Below are 22,986 nucleotides of genomic sequence, written 5' to 3' on the forward strand. Positions count from 1 at the left end.
TCACCAATTTGGGGTGTCTGTTGTAGGGGACGGATGGGGCGGTGTCCTGCACCGGCTGCCCCTTCTTTAGAGGCTCCTTACAGGGGAGAGAAGGGTGTCACTTCCGTCCCAGACACGCTTCCCTCCCGGCTGAGCGGGCGGGTGGCCCGAGTGAGGGAGCAGACCTCTGCCTCTCGCTCTCCGTCCTCGCTGAGCTTGACTGGCGCCCAATCCCTGCGCGCCCTGAACAAAGGAGCAATTACCGTGCACAAAAGCCCCGCGGTGGCCGGGCCGGGGGCTCATCAGGACCCACGTGGATCCGCAGCCCCCCCCTCGGGCCTTGGCTGGGGGCTGGGGGGGGGGGCTTCGCTACCTCAGAGTCCGGAAGGCAGCAGGGTTTGCGCGGGGGCCGTTTCCGAGGCTGGGGCGGAGATGAGGTGGCTGCAGACCTGGCAGTGTGGCCGGCGGGCACCACGGTGTCCCTGCCAGAGGTTAATGGGGATGGTCAGCGGCTGGTGATTTTTTCCAGCCCTTTGTCCCCATTTAGACAGAGGACGTGGCCCGAACCAAACACAGGATCCTGCTTCCAAGAACACCTGTCGCTTCGTGGAGCAAATGTAAGAGACACTCCTTGGCAGCGCCTTCTGTCCCCAGATCCCGCGGGCCTGTCCCATTGTTTGCGTTCCCGCCACTCGCTCCCCGCCCCCTCTGTCGCCAGACAGCCGACCTCCTCCTTGCCGCGGGTGGTTTCCTCGCAAAGCCTTGAAGGTGTTTCTCCTTCCCTCCCTTTGTGTTTCTGAGCAGGGCCCGTAAATGACAGAAAGCTGTTTCCCCTCAGCCTCGGCCGACCCTGCAGCTTCGGCAGGGCTCTGGGCCCTGACAGTCCGGGACTCAAGGTTACAGCTTATCCTTACGTTTGCCTTTAGGGGCGGCGAGTCCCACACCCACTTCACGCCCAGGGCCCCGCTCTCCGTGGCCGGTGTCACGCGTGACTCCACGGGGAGGACGCCCGGCCCCTGGGATTGTGTGTGACGCGGACTCAGCGGCTCAAGGACTAGCGTTTTCTTTCAGTGGATCGCTTTCCCTCTGTGTATCTGCACAGCTGTAAATCAAAACCATCTTTATTGTTTCAAAGATGAAAATATTTAGTGGACCCATCAGTAACGTGACAGGTACCACTTACGAGCCCAAAGGAAGCAATTTACGGTAATTGCGTTATTTCACCTGGAGAAAGGGAGGCGTTTTGAGGAAAGAGGCTTGTTGGCTGATTTGAAAGGCATCGGCTTGTGGTCACGCCACACCCCGTTTAGAGTCGTTGCCACGAGCCCAGCGCGGGGCCGATTTCCCACCCGTGGTTCTGTGTCATTCTCGTGGAAACGCCCCGAGGCGGGTCTAGAGCTCCACGCGATGGAGGGGGGACCACCCTGACCCCTGACTCCACTGCCGCGGTAACGGGCCTGAGCTCGCTCAGCTCAGAGGACGCGGGCCTTGGTCTTTGCGCCCCCGGTGCCCCTGTTCCCTCCTGCGGCCCCCAAGCAGCAGGCCTGGCCGCCACACGGTGCCGAAGGCCTCCCTCCCGCTCCTTAACTTCTCAGGCTTCTCACGCTGCCAGACTGGCCTGAGATCTTGTCCCCAAGGCCCCTAACAAAGGTGAGGCCTTGCTGCTGAGAAGGGTGTGACCAGAGCCCGTGTCCCCTGGCTTCCGACCCCGAGCTCTTTCTCAGCTCCCTGCCTGCCCTGCGGCAACCCTTCAGCTTTTCGTAAAATCGTCCAAGTGCTCATGAGATGTAGGCAGAGTGTGTGCATGTTGTCTCACATCAATGGGTCCAGATTTCCCAGCTCCAAAAAATGTGGAGGAAACTCAGCTTCAGTGCGGTGTCCTTGGCCTCGGAGGAGAGAGGACGTTTCAGGGTGTCCCGAGGCATTTCTGACCTTGCCTGCCCTCCTGCAGTGTGGGGTGTCTAAGCTTCAGGATTTGGGCTATGTCACGGGATTTCCCAGGAATAGATATAGACAAAGCAATGAGTGCCGAAGGTTTGAGAGAGGCCCTGGGAGCTGGGCCCTGGAGGGCCGGTTGGGAAGGAAATAGGGCCACACGTCCAGTGTTGCGTCTGACGTGGGGAAACCTGTGGGGCTGAGGCCTCCACCAGGCGGTGAGCATGCGATCTGCTTGGTGTGGAAACCCGCCCGCCTCCCCAGTGGACGACCGATGACAGTGGCCTGCAGGGCGTGTGAGCAGCGGAGAAGTCCCCTCACGGCGTATGGCACAGGGGACGCGTCTAGCAAACGGGAGCTGATGTGATTAGTGTGCATAACCCAGAGGCACGCTCCCCACGAGGCAGCCGCCTCCTGCTCAGCCAGCAGAATCCCCCTGTAAGCTGCAGAAGCTCTATTCAAAACGTACAAGTGATACACAGGAAAAAATTACTTTTCCAAAAGCAAATGCCTCCTCCTTCCCTTGTGTGGCTAATCTTCTCTGTGACAGTCTGGAGCGCTTTTAAATATTTCATATTAACGTGGAGATGCTCCATCTGGGTGGTTTCCGCATCCGCTAGGGAATGAGCAGTTTGTGCTGATCTGTCTTTGTTTATGGGGGGCGGGGGCTGCTTTACCACAAAGGGGTGGATGGTCTGGCCTGAAGCCACTTGGAAAAAGCAGGTCCAAAGATGAAATGACTCAGACGTATGCGGAGCCACCACGGCCACGGCCACAGTCATAGGCAATTGGTTTTGTAGACGCTTTTTAAATCCACAGATTACCGTGGGTTAAAATGTATCACTGTAACAGATACAATGTATCCACCTGGCTTCTTTAGATTTGGATGAAGCTCATTTTGAGAGAAGCCTCACTTTCTTCATTAACCAGAAACCATCAGTCCAAACATCCCCCACGAAAGACCTACTATGGGATCGGAGCCGCCTGGGACCTGCAGAGGCGCGTTCCCCAGAGGCGTTTGGGATGGAGAAGGTCTCTGCTCACGGAGACCGGGAGCACCAGACACGGGGCAGCGTGCGGGGCAGCCCCTGAGGGCTACAGACAGAAAGGCGTGGACACATCGGAGCTCGGAGTCTCCGTCTGCCAGGAGAGCAGGGAACAAAGAGATGGGCTCAGAGAACCCGCGCACTGGGCTTGAATTTCACCCAGAAAGTTTGCCTTTGTAAAGAAAAGGAAAGATATTTCTCCAGAATCATCTTCAAGAGCCACAGAAGGAATTATCTGAAAATAGAATCAGGGCAAGTCTCACTCTGTCACCGAGTAAACAGTTACCCGCGTGTGAACAGAGGAGCACTCGACAGCGTCTCCTGCGGCGGCTTAAGGTTCGGATAGATTCACGGGCCATTAGCCCTTCCTGCTGCTGCCCAGATGGTCCAAAATCCTAGCCAGGCATCCGAGACCCCCCCAAATCCAGCTCCAGGGGACTTCTCCACAGTCATATGTCTCTGCTCTTCTCAGGAACCCTCAGCTGCAGCCGGATGGCTCTCTCCACGGTGTCCCGCGATGATGGGTCCCTCGCTCCCGCTTCAAAGCGATTCTTCAAAGCCTGGTTACGTCTCGCCTCCGATGGGTGGCGTCGCCTGACCACCGGCTCTGACGGAAGCTCTCTCCCCTCAGAGCTGACGAGCCGCCTTATAAATACGATGCGTCTTTGGCAGCGACAGCTTATTACTTTGCAGTTAGCAAACTTACTAGGTTCGTCTAAGCCGTCAGAGCAATGTGCCTGTACTCCGCTTTCCACCAGCAAGAAACTTGTGTGCACATTTACGGCGGATGCAGCATTTCGAAAAACCTTATTTCATTACATTTAATTCTCACCACAATCTGATTAGGTCTTTCCCACCCCTGGGCACAGAAGAGAAAACAGAGGCCCAGAAAGGGAGCCACTTGGCCTGAGGTTGCACAGCTAGAAGGCAGACCCGAGTTTAACACGCCTGCTCTCCCTCCGCTAAGGCGAAGGGCTGTTGAATGGGCCCTTCCACTGCCCTGGCCACTGGGCTGGGCACAGAGCGAGCTCTCAGACGAAGGAAGGAGGGAGGGGCGGAGGGAGGGAGGGAGAGAGGGTACAATGGAAGAGTGGAGAAGGGAGCAGCCGACCTGAACCTCGCCAGGCAGCGTCCCCCGAACCCCGCGAATCGCAAGCCCCCGCGCCGAGCCCCTCGGCGGCGCTGTCCTCGGGACCGGGCCGCTGGGAGTGCAGTCGACCAGGGAGGCCTACCCTGCAGAAGAGCAGGATGTGTTTGAAAAGTAGAGTGTTTGAAAAGGCCAGGGGGGAATTTCTAATGGGCCGCGCGTTCCCGGCCATCCTTCCCGTCCATCGATTCGGGGTGATGTAATTTTAAAGGGCTCGGGGAGCTTCACGCAGATGTAAAGGAGCCCGGCGGAGGCATGAAAAATGGGCCTGTCGGGTAAAGTCGCCGGGTCGCTGGGTTGCAGCCAGGTATCGACAGAACCAAGACGCGAGGCCGTCCTGTTCTCTGCTGCCTCCCGACTTTTTGTTCCGTCCAAGAGAAAGCCTTTATGTCTAAAATGTGGGGATATTTTTAGGAGAAAATGAGTCCGTAAGCACGAGTAATAAATAACGCTCATCTATTATTTAGAGACATTAACAAGCTCTCTTATGTATATACGGCTTTGAGCCGAGGGAAAAACAGGGCAGAAAACAGCCCCAGAAAACGAAGATGCGAGGGGCCTTTGAAATGCCCTATTTCCACTGTCCTCTCCCCAGGGGAATAAGCTTATTTGGAAGCAGGGGTTTCATTAAGCTATAAAAAGGGGGGAGTCACCGATTTTTATTTTACCATTAAAATCCTCTAGAACAGCAGCATCCGTTATAGCAGTCACAGCCCCGGGGGCTGCTTAAATTTAAATTAAGTGAATTGAAATTACGTACAATTTAAAATCCTGTGCCTCGGTCGCATGACCACATCTCGTGGGCTCAGTGGACACAGGTGACTGGTGACGATGATACTGGACGGTGGGGACATGGAAGTGGGGTTAGTGGCCTGGGGTCTCTGGTCCGGGGCTCACCGTCTCTAGGTCGCCCACTTCAGGTTTTCATCTCTTGGCTGTTTTTTTTGTGTTTTTTAAAAATGTTTTTATTGGTTTCAGAGAGAGGAGGGGAGAGGGAGAGAGAGAGAAACATCGATGAGAGAGAGACATCGATCCGCTGCCTCCTGCATGCCCCTGACTGGGGGTGGAGCCCGAAACCCGGTCATGTGCCCTCACCGGGAATCGAGCCTGGGACGTCCCGGTGGACGCTCAACCACTGAGCCACGGCCGGCTGGGCTCAGTTCCTCTTTAAATGATCCCTTCGGACACCTGAGCTCCCCCCGGAGGCCCGAGGCCGCCCACGGAGCCCGCCCACCTCTGCGCCTGCGTCTGTCGCTAGTGTCCCCTTCTCGCCCCATCCAGACGCAGCGGCTGTGAACCTAAAACTGCTCTGAAAACGAAGCTTCTTAAAAAATCCACAGACCTGGGGCTCTTAAAAAATCCACAGACCTGGGGCTCTGTCATCTTTTGTTTTGCGGCGTAAGACTTAGAACTTTTACTCTCAAACTTTGACCCTGTCTCTCCATTTCCATCAAACACGTTTCCGGTCATTCTACTGAAAATGCAGAAGCACTTTTTTAAAGTATCGGCACCCAAACCACGTAAGCCTTTCGCCTAACCGGAGTCTCAGTTATACAAACATCTAAACGCAGTCGCGGGGATGGCGCAGATTTATCCGATGGCGCACGCAAAACCGCGTCCTGACTAATACAGGGCCTTGCTGCTCAGAACCGGAAAGGGGGAACTAGGCGAACGCGCCCCTTCAGCCTGTTCCCCCTCCTTCTGTGATGCGTGGAAATCGAGACTCGGTTCCAAGGGAAGCGCTGTCCCCGGGCGGTTCCGGAGGCTCGATTCTCGATTCTCCGCGGCTGCCAATACAGTTCAGGTTCCGGACCACTGACCTGGAAACTCCAAAAGGATATTTGCTTTTGATTTTGAGTGTTTCTGAAATACGCCCCTTCCGGGTACCTGGCTCTGCCTCCGGCAGTGGGGCCGTGGGGTCCCTGGGGTGTGTCTTGGCACCGTAACAACGCACGTGGCCTGGAGCCTGTGGAACAGGGCGCCGCTTTGATTTTATCAACTGAGAGATTTAAAACCTAAAGTGTGGGAGCCGTCGACACCTCCAGCTCCATCTGTCTGTCTGTCATCCATTCTTAGAAACAGCCCTGGGAATTCTGAGGCCGGTGCTGTCGGGTTTGGATTCCGTCTGCCCAGGTCCGCGTTTTGGTATCTGTGCCCGTTTGATGTTTATCTGGGGGCTGTTCACAGAGGACAGGAAAGGCTGTGTCAGGCAGTCCAGGTCCTCCTGTAGAGTCAGCGTTTTGACTCAAGCTCTCCAAGCTCCTGTCCCCTTGTCCAGTGGAATTCTCAGGTGACCACGCTGCCTGCAGAGAGGTGAGGCCTCGTTTGGCTTAGCCAGTCACTGGAGGGGTCAGGCTGTCTCACCTGCCGGGGTCAGGCCGTCAGGCCGTCTCACCTGCAGGGGTCAGGCCGTCTCACCTGCAGGGGTCAGGCCGTCTCACCTGCCGGGGTCAGGCCGTCTCACCTGCAGGGGTCAGGCCGTCTCACCTGCCGGGGTCAGGCCGTCAGGCCGTCTCACCTGCAGGGGTCAGGCCGTCTCACCTGCAGGGGTCAGGCCGTCTCACCTGCCGGGGTCAGGCCGTCTCACCTGCAGGGGTCAGGCCGTCTCACCTGCAGGGGTCAGGCCGTCTCACCTGCAGGGGTCAGGCCGTCTCACCTGCCAGGGACAGGCCGTCTCACCTGCCGAGAGCGCATCCTGATTTCAGGCAGGGCGGTAACAGGGATGGGAAACGCGCCGGCCCTCCGGCTGGCCCCAGAGCGACAGCCGACCAGCTGGCCTCGAACCTAAGAGTCCTGCCCCTCGGTGAGCGAGGCTGTCCCCCCAGACCTGGGGGATATTTTACCTGCATCGGCTTGGGGGGTAGGGGGGAGTTCTTCCTGCTACACCTCAGGGCCTTTATTTGTTAGTGGAGATCATCTGGAAGGAGCATTTACTAACCTTTTAAAATTGATCAGGTTTTTAACCTTTAAGGATTATTTACTTGCTGGGAGTAAGGTGTTTATTCAAAGTGATTTTCTCATAGTAGGAATAGATGGCAGAATTCAAATAAAAAGTGGATTTTTTTCCTAAGCACACAGTTCCTTGGCAAAATACAAGATGTAAAAATCAACTCCAACTGTTAAAAATCATTACTCCCTTTTAGCAGTGAGGGAAATGTTACCGGCCTGGGCTGCTCCTGGGTGAGGCAGAGCAAAGCCCACTGAGCCCTAAAGATCTCTGCCCCAGTCCCAGCTCCGTGCCCGGCTTCCTGCTTGGTGCTCCACGGCCTCACTTCATCCTCCGAGCAGCCCCGTGAGGCCGGTGCCCCTCGCACCCCCCCCCCCCCCCCGAGAAGGGGAAGTGAGGTGGGGAGACAGGCTGGGAGCTGGATGGGTTGAAGGGTGCCCTCCCCACCCTCCGCCCCATAGGCCATGTCGACGTCCTAGCTCTGTTAGTGTCTCAGAATGTGACCTTATTTAGAAATGAGGTCTTTGCAGAGGTCAGTTAAAATGAGGTGATTGGGGCCCAGCTGGTGTGGCTCAGCAGTTGGGCAACGGCCTAGGATCCAGGAGATCGAGGTTCTATTCCCCGTCAGACCACATGCCCGGGTTGCAGGCTCGGTCCCCAGTGCGGGGCATGCAGGAGGCAGCCGATCAATGACTCATCACTGATGTTTCTCTCTCTCTCCCTCTCCCTTCCTCTCTGTGAAATCAATAACGATACCTTTAAAAATAAATAAATAAAATGAGGTCACTGGGGTGGGATCTGATCCCGTAGGATTAGTGTCCTTATCAGCAGGGGGAGTTTGGACACAGACTGAGAGGTAGAAAGCAAAGTGGCCACGTGAGTGGAGCAGGGCTTCTAGAAGCCACAGAAGACGGAGGATCCAGCAGATCACAGAAGCTAGAGGAGCCAGGGAAGGTTTCCCCCCGAGCCGGCAGAGAGAGGGGGCTCTGCTGACACCCTGGCTTCAGGCTTCCAGCCACCAGAGCTGCCAGATCATACAGTTTTGTTGTTTTTGGAACATTGTTACCACAGCCCTGGGACGCAGACACGGTAACTTTCCAAGCTCAAACCAGTGACCTGCTAAGGGTTCAGTTAAATGTTACTGGCTATTATTATTAATAACACTGGTAGCTTTGATCTTGAACATTGTTATTATTAATAATAAAATGTTTCCTTTCCGCTAAGCCAGTGTGAGTAACTGTGGACTGTGCTACAATTGGGGTCACTTGTCACAAATTCAAAAACCTATTCCTGTCACTGGAATTGAGCATGAAGCCCATTATCTGTACCTGAGCAACTTGCCTGGTTCAGTCACCGGACGGTCCCTGTGTAAAGGAAACGTGTCCTCAGCAGTGTGCACGAGACGGCTGAGGCCGCGGGAGACACTGTCAGAGTGGCCGCTGAATTAGGCCTCGGACAGGGCGCAGCCCCGAACCTGCAGCCTCGCGCCCCGAGCGAGGGGAGAGAGCAGGTGGCGGGTCCTGCGTCTGAACAGGGTTTACCCGGAAAGAATCGTTAGGGCTCTTAGCTCTGCCCTCACAGTTGGCATCTGAACGTGCATCCACGGAGAGAGCTCAGCTCTTTCATTTCCCGGACCCGGAGCTAATTGGTTCCGCAGAGACACAGACTCGGCTCCCAGCACCTGTGTCCGGGAGAGCGGCTCAGCCGGGATCAGAGCGTCGGCTCCCTTTGAAATTGGGAAACTGTGTGTGTGGAGGGCTTGGGGGCGGGCAGGGAATCAATGCTGGGATCTTTATCATGATTACAGTGGATTATGATTTTTTTTAAGGGGAAGCAAATTTAGCAGAACCAGCCCAGGTTTGTTACACCCTCCCTGCTCTGTGCCTCTGCTAAAGTCCCACATGGTTTGCCACACTGAACACCACCCCGGGATTTAGTCGAAAGTGAAGCAGCCCGTTTTTCTAGGTTCACCAATGAGCCCCATCCCCGTCTTGGGGGGAATCCTGAACAGTCGACTGTGAGGGCAGAGCTGGCGTGTGGGTAAAGCCACGGGCAGGGCACTCAGAGATGCGGTTTCTAATTTAGGTTCTGTTGCTGGCTCGCTTTGACTCTCCGGCGAGTCACATGGCTCCCGTGACCTTGGCCGGGTTACTTGTGAAACAGGAGACGCGCACAGCTCAGCGCTGCAGCCCGAAGCTGCTGGGAGGGTGGCTGTGGTGGGTTTGTCGGTTTGGGGGTCTCCCAAGGCAAGGGGCACCGTATGGAGCCCTGTCTCTGTGCTGAGTTTCTTTGCATGACGTGATGCGTTCAGTTCCTAGAATGGGTAGGAGGTGAGACCCGTGGCTGGTATTAGGCAATGGAATATATATCCTTTCTCACCCGGCTCCTGACATAGCTTTGGAGTGAAAATAATTCCTGAAATCTCCTTTATACCCCAGTTGCGTTGCCTCTGGCTGTTTCCAGGGTGGAAGAGTCAGGGCCGAGCAGGGCCAAGCAGCCAGCCCCACTCCTCCCGGGCCTGGGCTCTGTCTCCCGGAGCAGCCTGAGCCACCCGTCATCCTGACCTGGGCCCCAGCTCGGCACCCTTCCCCGCAGTCCAGCTGCCCGGACTGTGGGTCCTGTAGCTTCGATCCCTCTGTGGCATTCCAGGATGGTCTGACTGCTGCCACCTCCCAGCCCCACCTCTGGCGTTTGCCCCCTTGCTTGAGAAATTCTCACCAGAGCAGCGCAGCCTCCTGTGGCGCTGGGACCTTACCCAGCACGTGGCCTAATCACCTGTCGGGTGCCTGGGTCCCCACCGCACCCGTTCTGCAGACAGGCTGCCAATCCCCTGGACCGTCTCCAGCAGCAGACCGTGTACCTGGTCCAGTCCACCCGCCTTAGAAGCTTCCTCCACGGTGAAGTGTTCTTCCAGAAGCTTCCACCTCTTGCTTGTAGAACCTCGTTAGACCATCTGGCACATACGTCTCAGTGTCTCCCAAAACTCAGTGACGCACGCACACAGATCCGCTGTTACCTGTAATGTCACCAACGTACTATTTTCCTTTTAATTGGCCTGTTTGCTTTTTAACTTAAATACTTTAGTTTTGTCCTAAGCAAAATTACCGGTGACGTCATGGGTTTGAAGGGTGAGTGTTGATTTTTACAGTGCGGATAAAGAGAATGCATGTCCCAGGCTAACCACCCGTGAGCGGCCGGGGGAGCCCAGCATCCGCCTGCACTCTGGGTAACTGCTTCCTCTCGTTTAATTAAAGGGAGTGACCCGGGGGGGGGGGTTACTGAGCAGTAACACGTGCCAGGTACATGGGAGGCGCTTCATACATGTTACCTCAGAGAACAGTTTAATGCTCACGATAATCTCTACACTGTGCTACATTTTTACTTGTTTTATGGATAAAAAATGTAGAAACACAGAGAAGGGAAACACTTCACTAAATTACACAACTAACGAACAGAAGGTTAGGGCCTGAATTCTACCTCTTCTGGTTTCAAATGCCGACTCTGCCCACAGGATCACGGAGTGACCAGAGGTTCTATTTGGCCAGAACGGAGGGGCGTCCGGTGGCTCGGGGCCGCCGCTCTGCCATCTCGGCCCGGGCGGGAGAAGGCGTCTCCGTCTGCACGCAGCTCATTGCCACGAGAACAGTCGTTGGCTCCCCGGGGAGGGCTCTCACCTCTGCCATGAGAACAGTTGTTGGCTGTGGGGGGAGAGCTCTCACCGGCTCAAGAGGCAGGGCAATTGACAGACACAGGGTGGCAGGTGTGTCCCGGCCACATTCCTTTCCTCTGAGAAATGTCTGTCTGTAACCGAGCCCCGGGAAGGCCAGACAAAGGAACAGATGTGGAGGTAAGTCTGGGACCGGGTGGAGAGAGGGGCAAGAATAGTTTCTCCCCAACTCCGGGGCCTAATCCTTTCAACCCTGCACGGGTGACTTTGGCCGTGAGCTGTGCTCGGTTCCTGGGCTGGAAGGTCAAAGGGCAAGACGGGAAGGACCAGCGGCAGGAAACCCCAGGGGCCGCTGGCCCACCGAGGAAACAGGACAAACCCTTGAAGCTGCCAGGACCCTCGGGCGAGGGGGTGGTCCTCCTCCCCCGTGTGCTGTTCCCTCTGGGAGCTCAGGGCCCCTGGGCGGCCCCAGCAGCCCTTACAGAACATGGATACATTGTAACGCCTCCGAGGGACTGGCGCTCAGATTTGTTATCTGCTGAGGGCTCTGACAAGATGCCCGATACTGTTGCTTCGCCCAGTTTTTCAACATTGTTGACATCAAAGGAGACTTTGTTCTCTATGTGGGAGGGAGAAAAGTGCTTAGCAAACCCAGGGGCTGAGCAGGCTTTGGGGAGACTGAACAAAACCAAGCACCTTCGAGTCCTTCAGGTCATTAAATCCATGTGCATGGGGGTGATTGATTTGTGATTATAACCCCTGATCTGTTTGCTAGAGCTGGCTCTCTGCTCAGCTTAATTCTAGTGGTTTTGGAAGGAAGGAGGGAAGGAGGGAGGGAAGGAGTGTAATTTGCCGTCTGCCTCTCCTCCTACTATCACAGCTGAAGCGGCTGAATCTCTCGACTTCAGAAGTTTCCTTTCAATACCCAGGTGTTTTGATTCTATGAATCAGTCTCATTTTTAGATACAGAAAGTAAACTGAGGCACACTTTTCTGGTTTGCCCTTATTTTGAACAGATCCTTGGAAAGGCCCAGTCAGGCATGTGAATTTGCTTTCACAGGGAGATGGAGAGAGGGGAGGACTTGCGCCGCCGACTTGGTGCCGGAACCCTCTTTCCTGCAACTTTATCAAACCACCGTTTCGGAAATGTTAGACTCCAAGGTCGGGGGACGGTGGCCTTTGCAGGACAAGCACACGGACGGCAACTCGCGGGCCCGGCTGGGCTGGAAGCCGCCTTCCAGACGCTGAGTCGCCTTCTCTGATTCGTCTCTGGCGTCCCCGGCCTCCTGCGCGCCCACCTGTGCCACCGGCTCCCTCTTTCTGGCTGCAGTCGTTTGCCTGCCCTGTTGGTGTCTGTGATCAGATACCTCGTGACAGTTCCGCTTAAGCAGCAAGATATTCCTGAGAACAACTGTGGTTCGATATTTTCCGTAGAACTAATAATAATCTGCTGCCTAAGGAACTATAAAGAGCAGCCGACGGCTCATGGAAAATGTGGGCTTTGAATTTATTTTCTCAGCAGGGAACCTCAGGGCTGGGAGAGACCTCTCTTCGTTCCTGTAAATCCAGCCAGGTTTTTGGTTGTTGGTGGTTGTCGTTGCCGTTGTTTCCCAGTCACGATGTGGGAAGATTGACGGAGGCCTAATGCAAGGTCCCGGGTTCTTGCCTACGCCGTGGCCGAGTCTCCCCCGCCCCCCGCTCCTGCCCTGCTTCTCTGCTCCTGACCTAAAACTCACTTGCACACTTACCAGCTAAATAGGTTGGAGAAGATGCTGACTCTCCAAAGCGGCAAGTCGGTGGAGAGAGGGATCCAGCTCAACGCTCCCCCTCGCTGCAGATCTTAAATACAGAGGGGCAAGGCTGGTCCCCTAACACATCTCCTATCTTTCCTTCATCGGCCAGAGTGTGCTCGGCCTTCTGAAGGCGCTTCATTCTTAAAATTAGATGCAACACTTTTTATATTTGTGAGTGTTTCTTGGTGGCTTTCATCAAGGCCTTGAAGAGATTAATTTCTCCCCAAAGGTAAAGACCCGCTGCTAGGATGGGCTGGTTTCCCTCCAGGGCATTGAGTGACTCTTAGGGTTGCCCTGGTGATGCGTAGAGTCCCTGACACCTCTCGTCCCCCCTAATCTTTTGAGATCTGGGAACTTCAGCTGAATAAGTACCGATGTTTGCCTTCCGGTATGTGTTCCCTTAGAACAGCTCTCCTTGCTCACGTCAGACTCTCTCAGTTGCTTTTGCCGCCCAAATTTAGTGGAGGCCGTGAGAACCCTTTGCCATGCTCGGCGGGCCGGGCTGTCCTCTCGAGCACCAAAAGGTTGCCAGTTTGATGCCCAGTCGGGGTACATGCTCAGGTTTCAGGCTTGATCCCCGGTGGGAGTGAGGCAGCAGATTGATGTTTCCCTCTCACATCCCATCAGCGTTTCTCTCTCTCTCCTCCCCTTCCTCTCTAAAAAAAAAAAAAAAAAAAAAAAAAATCATAAAAAATATGTTTTAAAAAAATATCTGCACGTAACCGGGAAATGCTGTTGAATAGCCTGATAGCAACTCCCTCTACCTGACCGCCACCTCCCCCAGCGTCTACCGGGGCCTCTCTGTGTGTCAGGCGCCGTGCTCAGTGCGTCGAGGACACTATTTTGTTTAATCTCTGTAAGAACCCGTTGGGTAGCTTTGCGGTTATCCCCGTGACGGTTATTGCCATTGTGGGTGAGGAAACCACGGCCCAGAGAGGTAAGAGCCCTGCATAGAGCCACACAGCTAATGAGGACTGAGACCCAAGCTCACACCCGGCAGCTTGTTTCAGGGGCCTGAGTGCGCGTCAGTTGGGTGACACCCGTAACGGTGAGACCGATCTATGGAGCACCTGGGGGAGAGCAGAGACGTCATCAGGGGCTGGGGAAGGTGGGGAGACACCCAGGTGGCACCCGGGGGTCTGTCTCCGCATATCCCCTTGGCCGCCAGCTTCTGGAGTGAGAGTAGGACAGTTACTTAGCATTTCTGTGCTGTTTCTTCTGCAAAACGGAAAATTATTATCTAAAATTTTCACTTATTTATCATTGAAATTAAAATAGTAGATTTGATAAAGGAAGTAATAACAATGCTGATGCTGCTGATAATAATAATAATAGTAATAATAATACAGCTGTCGATTCGGATCGGAGGCCTGGATGCAGAACGGCCCAGTTTCCTTTGTGGAGGAAGGTCCCTCTATGGTGACATCTTGAGCACGGTCCCTTTTTTTTTATTTTTTATTTTTAACATGTTTTTATTGATTTCAGAGAGAGGAAGGGAGAGGGAGAGAGAGAGAAACATCAGTGATGAGAGTCATTAGTCAGCTGCCTCCTGCACGCCCCCTGCCGGGGTTGGAGCCTGAAACCCGGGCATGTGCCCCGACCGGGAATCGAACCCCGATCTCCTGGATCCTAGGTTGATGCTCAACCACTGAGCCGTGCCGGCCGGGCTTGAGCATGGTTCTTATTGCCCAGAGTGAGCCTGACCTTTCCCCACGTTTCCCCCATTCTTCCCTCTCAAGCTCCCCCTTTACTTTCCTCCCCCTCCCCTCCCCTCCCGTCCCCCTCCCCTCCCCTCCCCTCCCGTCCCCCTCCCCCTCCCCTCCCCCCTCCCCCTCCCGTCCCCCCTCCCCCTCCCCTCCCCCCTCCCCCTCCCCTCCCCCCTCCCCCTCCCCCTCCCCTCCCCCCTCCCTCTCTCCTCCCCGCCCTCCCCTGTTGCTCCCCCGTCTTGGATGACAAAGGCAGCCCTGTGCGGGGCGGGTGCTGGGGTGCAGTGAGATGAAAAGGAGGCCGAGTAGGTTTTCACAGCCCCGGGCTCTCTCTGCAGCTGCTGTTTGGAAGGCGGGCTCCCTGCCACCCTGGGGCCGAACCTGCCAGACGCCTCAGCCCGCGCAGCCCGGGGCCTCGGGCCACAGGCGCCTGTCTATGGTGTTTCCAAACACAGCCCTCAGCTGTGCGCGGCGATAAATCTCTCTCTGTAATGGGAAAGGGGCGCGTGAAACCCACCCCTTCACCGCCCAGAGCCCCCACCCTGCGGGGCCCCCGCCCTCAGAGCCTCCGGCTCCAGCCTTTAGGCCCGAACAGCATTATTGCTCTTCAGATGGAACCTGGGACACTCCCCAGGACCCCACGGCCAGCGTCCCGGGCACTGGAATATTCTCAAATCCTGCAAGGAGGGAGCGGCGGGACGCCGTGGCCGGAGGGCTGCAGAGCAGGGCGCAGGGAAGGTGTTTCCTTCCCTGGGGACTGTAGCAGCTCCACCGGCGTTAGTTACGTTTCTTCGCCGTGTTAAGGACAGTGACACCCGGCCTTCAGGTTAAACACGTCAGGTTTATTTTCTTAACGTTAAAGACTAGAAGCAGCTCCACCACATGAGGCTAATTTAATGGGACCGATCAGCCATATGGTAATAATAATGTCAGTTATTACTATTTATTCGCACATGGTCTGTGGGCCAGGCACACATGGAGCTTCTCTCTCATCTCATTTAAAGACCGAAAAGCCGCGCAGAAGGGGTCTTCCCAGCCGACTTAGGGGTAAGGAGAGGAAAGCCGAGAGTTTGGCCGTAGGTTTTTCTTCTTAATACTCTACATTTTAAATCTACCTGCTGAGAAATAGACAGTGTCATCCGCCGTGGGTGGGAAGGTAACTGTTAAAACACATAGTTTCACAATACGGATAAAAATGAAATACAAGCATAACAGGGTCTTTGGAGGAAGAATATATGTCTATACTGCGCACGTGTGTCTGTGTCTGTATATACACAAAGACAAGTATATTTATACTTATTTTTTGTCTGGGTGGAAGTTATGGAAGGATCCCCATGCCTCCCTCTAAGGAACGGAGCTGAGGGGTGTAGAGAGAAAGGGGCTTTTATTTACAACTTTATGCTCATCTGAACTTTGGATTTATTATTTTTTGCTAAGATCATGTATGACCTTTACATTATTTAAGAAAACAAACTAGTTTAAAATGAAGTGAAAATGACGATGGTCTTGGACTCAGCAATTATTTTTTTAGGAACTCACCTTAAGGAAATAGCCAGGCAATTGTGCAGAAATGTGTAAAGAAAGGTGCTCACTGTTGTGTCCCCAGGGACACCTACGTGTCTGTCGTGGCTGATCCGTTACATACGGTACATTCAGCCCTGGCCTGTGTGCTCGGTGGTGAGGGGCCGGCCCACGCGCCCGAGGGTGCAGAGGAGGCTGGGGGACACCTGGAGTCGGGGTGCACCCCCCACCGGAACCGTGATGACCGAACCCACGGATCAGGGGGCTTCTTGTGCGGGGTGCAGCCTGTCGAATGGTAATAACACGGATTCTCCATGGGGCCCGGCCTGGCGAGGAGCTTCTGCCCCCGCGTTCGGCAGAGCCGGAGGGTTCGCAGGCAGAGCCGCCGTGTGGGACAGCCGGCCCGTAAGGGACACGAGCCCGTGGCGGGGAAGTCGGATGCACGCGGGCGTTCACTCACCCGCGGAGGCCGTCAAGGCTGCCTGCCCACGCGCGCCGGCGGGCACTTATCTCCACGGGCCGATGAGACAATTGCAGTGATTTGCTTTCTGTGAAACCCACCTGGAGTCTCAGGAAACAGCCCATTGTCTCCTGGGACTCAAAATAGAATGAAGTTAAAATCAGGACAGAGCTGTGTGTACAGGAAAACGGGTCATTTCTGAGGCGTGGAATCACCACGAAATAGCCGCTTTCGGGCCCTGTTTGCCACGGGCCGCGTGGCGCTGCGGTGGGTGGGCGCGGCCCCCGGTTCCCGACGTTCTCCGTCCTCTGCAGGCAGCGGGAGCCGCTCCGGGGAGCCCGACGGCCCGAGGTCGCCCGACTCTGCCGTTTGCCAGCTTCTCCTGGGGAGGTCACGGGCCTCCCTGTGCCCCTCGGGCCACAGTAACAGTCCGCCCCGCGCAGGGGTGCCCCGAAGGTGAGAGGAGTCAACACGGGGGGTGCCCTCTGCGCAGAGTTTAGAAGGAAGAATGAACGAGAGGACGCCGTTCCCACCCCGGAGCTGCGGTCTGCCTGCTGGTGAGAGAAGGACGCGGGGGGGCCGGCGCGCCTACTAAACCCTGTGCGAACACGTACACGCGGGGCCGTAAAGTTGCTTAAGAAACGCCGCGTATTTGTGGAGACAAGAAGTTACCTGAAAGCTTAGGGTCCTTCCAGGTCCTGCTGAAAGGGAGGAGGGGAGGCAAGGAGATGCGTGTGGGGGTGCTTTCTATTCACCCCACCGCAGACGCCCCAGCCCCGGCCCCCCCACCGCAGACGCCCCCAGCCCCGGCCCCCCCACCGCAGACGCCCCCAGCCCCGGGCCCCCCACCTCAGACGCCCCAGCCCCGGCCCCCCACCGCAGACGCCCCCAGCCCCGGGCCCCCCACCGCAGACGCCCCAGCCCCGGCCCCCCCACCGCAGACGCCCCCAGCCCGGCCCCGCCTGCGCCCTCCCAGCTTTGCCCTGGCTCCCTCCCCTGACCCGTTTTTCAGTTCTGAGGCGGGAGGGCCTGGAGCCAGCAGCGTGGACTCGCTGATTTCCAGACTCTCATTGTCGCGGTCGGAGGGAGAGGTGAAGAGGCCCGAGACATATGGAGGGAAAGCGTGGGCTCGGGGACAGCCCAGCGCCGGCAGCCCGCGCGCCCCGGGAGCAGGCGGGTGTCAGCAGGCTCTGAAGCGCGTCCACGCCTCCTCCCCGCGCTGGCAGACGTCCCGCGTGGGCTGAGTCACCCTCCTCCCCCGCGCCAAGGACACCGCAAGCCGGGGAAGGTTCCCACCGGCAGCTTCGGTGACCCGGGCAGCTTCTGTTTGTCTAAGAGGACGTGGAATGTTCCAGCCCAGTTTGGCCGGGAACCCACCCGGTAGATACTGATTTAAGCAGCAGATCTGATCACAGCCGACGCATACCTGCGACTCCGCGCTCCCTGGCCCCGGTAGCCCGTCGCCCCTCGAAGCTCACCTGCGATTCAGGGGCCCGCGCCTTGTCCCTTACACTTGCCCGGAGAACCTCGGCTCGGCTCGGGCACCTGTCGTCCTCGGAAGTCTTCCCCGACTCCCAGGTGGAACTGACCTTTCCCTCTCCTGGGCCCCACTCTGCAACGATAGGCTTCAGGGCGTCACCCGGGGCAGGGGCTGTGGACCCCACGTCCCATCTGCTCTCGGTCCCACACCCGCGATGCTCTGGGCTGCCCCGGAGCCTGCCCGTGGCCGTGGTGGACAGTCTCCCGCAGGGCCAGTGCCTTCCCGCCCCCAGCGCACCATCCCCGGAGGTCCCGCGGCCCCGAGCCCCGTGGCCCACGCAGGCCCCTGTTCATCCGGGACCGGCCAGGACCTTCCGAGCCGACCGCAGGCACCCAGGCCTCTGTGACGGGGCCGGTGAAAAACCCGCGTGGACTCCACAGTTGCTGTCGTCTCTTTCTGGGCTTCCCGGAATTCCACATTCCTGGCATTGACCCAGGTGGGAGAGAGAGAATGTATTTATTGTACTTTTCTAATTGTTTTACTACTTTTTGCCTAAACCTGGGTAAAACCTGGGCCTCTCCTTCTTGGTTTAAAATAAATCTCGAGCCTGTTTTGAAAGTCAGTCACCCGTGAGTGACACTGACACAGACGAGTGGGATGGGGACAATGTTAATAAACCAAGGACTCCCATTTTATTGTTTTACTTAAGTGTCTCTTCCAAAAAGTGTATTAGACTCAGGGGAATTCAAATTAGTTTGTCCTCAAGGGACCACAGTCTTTAAATAGCTTCAGCCAGGGAAAGAACTCACCCTGGCGGCTGGGCGTCCTTTGTTAGGATCTTCAGCAAGCTGGCAGCTCTCGAACGGTATCATTAAGCCAATAATTTATTCCAGTTTTTATCTGGAGCCCGCAAGTAGGACACTTGTCACCGGCGAGCTCTTCCGTCACCACTTCATTCCCTTTTTTATTTTGCTCCAAAGGTCTGCAGTGAGAAGAATCACGAAGCTGCATAATTACGACCATGTCACTTCTCGCAGAAGCCCCGAAGGATGGAAAGGGAACAACAGGAACGAAGGTGAGGACTCGCAGGCTGACGGGGAACCGCTGCTACGGAGTATTTATGGCTCGCGGTGTGACACTGTCGGGTTTATCGCCCGGCTCCGCCGCAGGATGCGTGACCTCTGCTCCTCCGAGCCATGAGGAAACGGAGCTCCCACGACGGTCAGTGAATAATTTACATCAGAAACATCACCGGCCTGAGATGTTAATTTATTGTTTTGCTAATCCGCACCTGAGGATGTTTTTTCCATTGATTTTGAGAGAGAGGAAGGGAGGGAGGGAGGGAGGGAGGGAGGGAGGGAGGGAGGGAGGGAGGGAGGGAGGGAGGGAGACATCGGCTTGAGGGAGACACACTGACTGGCCGCCTCCCGCACGAGCCGACCAGGCCTGGGGACAGAACCTGCAACCGGGTCCGTGCCCTTGACTCGGAACCGAACCTGCGACCTTTGGGTGGGCGAGTCGATGCTCCACCACCGAGCCACACTGGCCGGGGCGTGCGATGTTATGTTTAATAAATCACTCTATTAATCACATACCGTTGAGCTTTGGGGACCCCACTTTTCATTAAAATATCCGATGAGTCAAATATAGGAAAACTTGACAGACTCCCTGTAGCTCAGGGTCTAATCCTAAAAGGCTTTTCAGGAGGAACGTAAGGATTGGTGTGGATGGGGCTTCTCAACCGAGGCTAAAAAATAACAAGAAACTTGCTGTGTTTAACGTTCTAGATCCGAAAAGTTAGCATCGCAGCACCGTAGCCGATGCGGTTTCACATCAGCGACGAGCGCGCGTCGCGGTGATTGCTCATCGCGGCGATTCTGATCGACCTCAGCACTGCCCGTGAGCCCCCCGAGTAGGATTTTCCGTTGCCCTCAGTGAACGCACAGGGTAGAATTCGAATTCCATGTTGAATGTCTTTTTCCCCTTTAAGTATTAAAAATATGTATCTTCAAAGGAACTGTGAAAATCTTTGTGAAAGGACAGAAATAGAAACGGGAGTCGTGATTTATTCCAACGGCTCGCACAGGCCGACTTGTGAAGAAAACACACGTCGTAGCCGTTCGGTCTCCCCGAGAGAAACAGGTTGCTCTGTGCGAACAGGTGGTGGCGACCGTGTGTTCCGAAGGCCGAGGTCCGCCCGTGGCTCCAAAGGCTACAGAGCCACACAATGTTTTGGGTTTTTTTAAAAAAATTATTTTAATTTATCTTTATTGTTGGAAGTCTTACAGATGTTCCCTTTTCCCCCGATTGCCCCCTCCACCCCGCCCTGCTCCCGCCCCAGGCCTTCACCACACTATTGTCTGTGGCTGTGGTTGTGCACACATGCGTGTAAGTTCTTCGAGTTCCCTTTTAATGGACCCCTTCATCGCCCATTTTTTGGGACAAGTTGCTCTTCCTTTATTTAATCACACACATTATTGCCCCAGGTAAGGGGGAAACCTGGCAGACACACAGAGACATCACGTTTGAGTGCCAACAACTAAAGCTTTGGCGTCATAAGGACCAGGGATTTGTTTCCAAAGGCGAAGCCTGGAGGGTGCAGAGCCTGAAATGTGTGACCAGCAGGAGGTGAGATGGGCGGAGACAGAGTGCCCCCCGCGGACCTCGCTTGGGGGGCCGCTGCAGCGCACGCTGGGCTCTCAGGGGACCAGGTTTGAGCCAAACATTTGATAAAGTTTTACTTAATATTCGTGGGGAAAATGTCGGCCAGAGGATCATGATGTGTGGGGACTTGACCCTTGAATGGTGTCGCTGGTGTCCGCTTTGAGCAGGGTCGCCAGTGACCTTCTAGGAGGCTCTGCCTTGTTCAAAGTTTTAGTGATTTATATAATTTATATAATTTATATAATTTATGTAACATGTAGGAGGTTTGCGTGGGAGGCCTGACGTTAGAAGCGGGTAGAAACCATAAGGAGGCGTAAAGAAAACCAGCCAGGGAGGCAAACTGGGCCCGACTGAACGAGATAGAAATATACGGGAACACGTAAGGACCTGCGTTTAGAATTTTAAAACCACCACCACCATCAAACCACACGAGCAGGGGATTGACACAAAAATGTTTCTATGAGCAAGACCTGAGTCAGTTTCACACTCCAGCCGAGTGGGGGCGTTTTGGGGGGACAGGTAACGTTCCGTTGGGTCGTGTTCCAGGGCTGGGGCTGGACTCGCTGCGTTTTGCACAGGACAGTCCCCGGCAGAGTGCGCGCTCGGTTCCGATTTGTGCCTTCCGGGCTGGTCATCAGAAACCTCTAGGATATTTAGGGTATGCGGCTAAGGTTTCATATTCAGCAAAAATACCTTTGAAATTCTCTATGTGCCAGACACGGGGTATGAGAAGAGTGAAACGTGGTGGAGTTTCTAAAAAGGGGACGATTAATCTGGGGGTGACATGGGGGTCGCCGACTGCCCTGAACAGCTGCCTCATGGAAGGAGACCGAGCCCCACTCTGTGTGGCTCCAGGGGGATTAGGCGGGAGTTTCAGGGACTCGGGTTGTGTTACAGCATCTGCTCCGCGGCGGGGAGCGTGGCCCCGGGTGGGAGGGGCTCGGTCTTTTCCCGCAGACCCCCAAGAGCGTCGTCGGGGCAGCGATAGCTCGCGGAGAGAGCAGGTCGCAGGTGCTCAGGCCGTGGGAGGAGATGCCGCACAGGGTGTCCTGCTCGTACAGGACGCGTGCTGGATGATTCTAGAATATCAGACGGCGCTCCGTGGTCTCCTGCACCGAGAGGTCGCTGCTCCGATTCCCGGTCGGGGCCGTGCAGGAGGCAGCCGATCAACGGTTCTCTCTCATCGTTGGTGTTTCTATCTCCCTCTCCCTTCCTCTCGCTCTAAAAAGCAAAAAAAACATATTTTACAAAATAAATAGATAAATATGGTTAGGTGTCTAACGGCAAATAAATAAATGAGAGACTCGCACCCCCCTCCAAGATCATACATGAATAATGATGTTAAGGACGCGGCATTCAGGGCTCAGAAACATTGTTTCCAGTTCTGCTTTTAGTGACAATGTAATTTCAACGTGGTTTTTTTTTTCTTCTTTTTTCTCTTGCCTGTTCCCTAAAGAAAATCCCAGGCACTCTTGGGAGCACACGGATCTTTCTGTCATGTCACAGAACGTCAACATTCGGTGGCGCTCGGATTCAGTGAGAACTTACAGAGGACCCGTAAATCGTTCTCCAGATCGAGCCGGAGCCGTTCAAAGCCCAGCTCACCCGTCTCGCCCTGCGTCGCCCTCTGCAGCTCGCTCCCCACTCAGGAGTCCTGCTTCCAGGCGGGTCTCCCTGTTTACCCCGTTTCTTCTCCAAGTGAACACGGCTGTTCTGTTTCCTTTCCATGCACTCTTCTCCCCCCTGCACTCATGTTGGCGATAACAGATTGTGTCTGGGGCTCTCGGAGCTGCCGACGTTAAATATTCTGACTCTAACGCCTCCCGCGTCTCGCTGCGCGCCGGGGCCTTCTCCTCGCCTCTCGTTCAGTGCTGCTCACAGTGTTACCACGTTGGGGTTATTGCCCCCAGCTCACAAGTGAGGAGATGAGGGTCAGAGAGGGAGGTCGTCTCCCCAGTGCTGCACGCTCATCGGTGAGGGAGCCCGGGTCCGAGCCGACGCTCCCTTAGTCCCGTGTTCTATGACTCCTCACGCCAACGAGGAGTTTGGGTTGGAGCTGCAACATGGGAAAGACAGAAATGGAAAACTGGGCTTTGTTTCGAAGGGGGTTTATCTTTGTCCAGTAAACCGAGTGGCCTCCAGGTAAGATGAACCTCACACACAACGGCAGGTTCCAGAGGTTGGCGTCTCCCTAGGTGTTCCCACTGATCAGAGGAGAAAGTTTTATCCAGAGGTTTCGGGCCAGCCTCCTGGTCTCGGGACACAGAACGGCCGCGGACCCGCTCAGGGCGACCCAGCTGGTGAGCAGCGCAGAGGGGACCAGGGGCCGGGCTCCAGGTTTACGGATCATCACACTGTTCCCTGGGGAAGTGTGAGCGAGATCCTGAGCACTCCCCTCAGACAGGAACTCGACTCAAACACAAGACACAGCAGAAGAGAGATATTTTGATAGTTTCAAGTTGTTGTTTTTTTATTTTTAAAAAAACCTTGATTTAAGACCAAGTGAGTGTTGACAGAGCATTTCTGAGCTCCTCAGAGGAAGGCACTTTCTAAATTAACGTTTCACCGGATCATTTGGAAACATTTATCTCAAGCAAGCATTCTTGTCATAAAATATTTACAAGTGTTCTCATTGCAAACA

At 55.4% G+C, this 22,986-nt stretch overlaps 1 long non-coding RNA gene across 1 annotated transcript; it reads left to right on the forward strand.

Moving 5' to 3' along the window:
* Positions 1-17,364: 17,364 nt before the first annotated feature.
* LOC308567857 lies at positions 17,365-19,696 on the forward strand. Its single transcript, XR_014000387.1, has 3 exons — positions 17,365-17,581; positions 18,662-18,756; positions 19,469-19,696. It is a non-coding gene; the product is annotated as an uncharacterized lncRNA (long non-coding RNA).
* The last annotated feature ends 3,290 nt before the right edge of the window (positions 19,697-22,986 follow it).

The sequence above is a fragment of the Miniopterus schreibersii genome (assembly GCF_964146895.1).
Source record: "Miniopterus schreibersii genome assembly, chromosome: 15".
Lineage (NCBI taxonomy): Eukaryota > Metazoa > Chordata > Mammalia > Chiroptera > Miniopteridae > Miniopterus > Miniopterus schreibersii.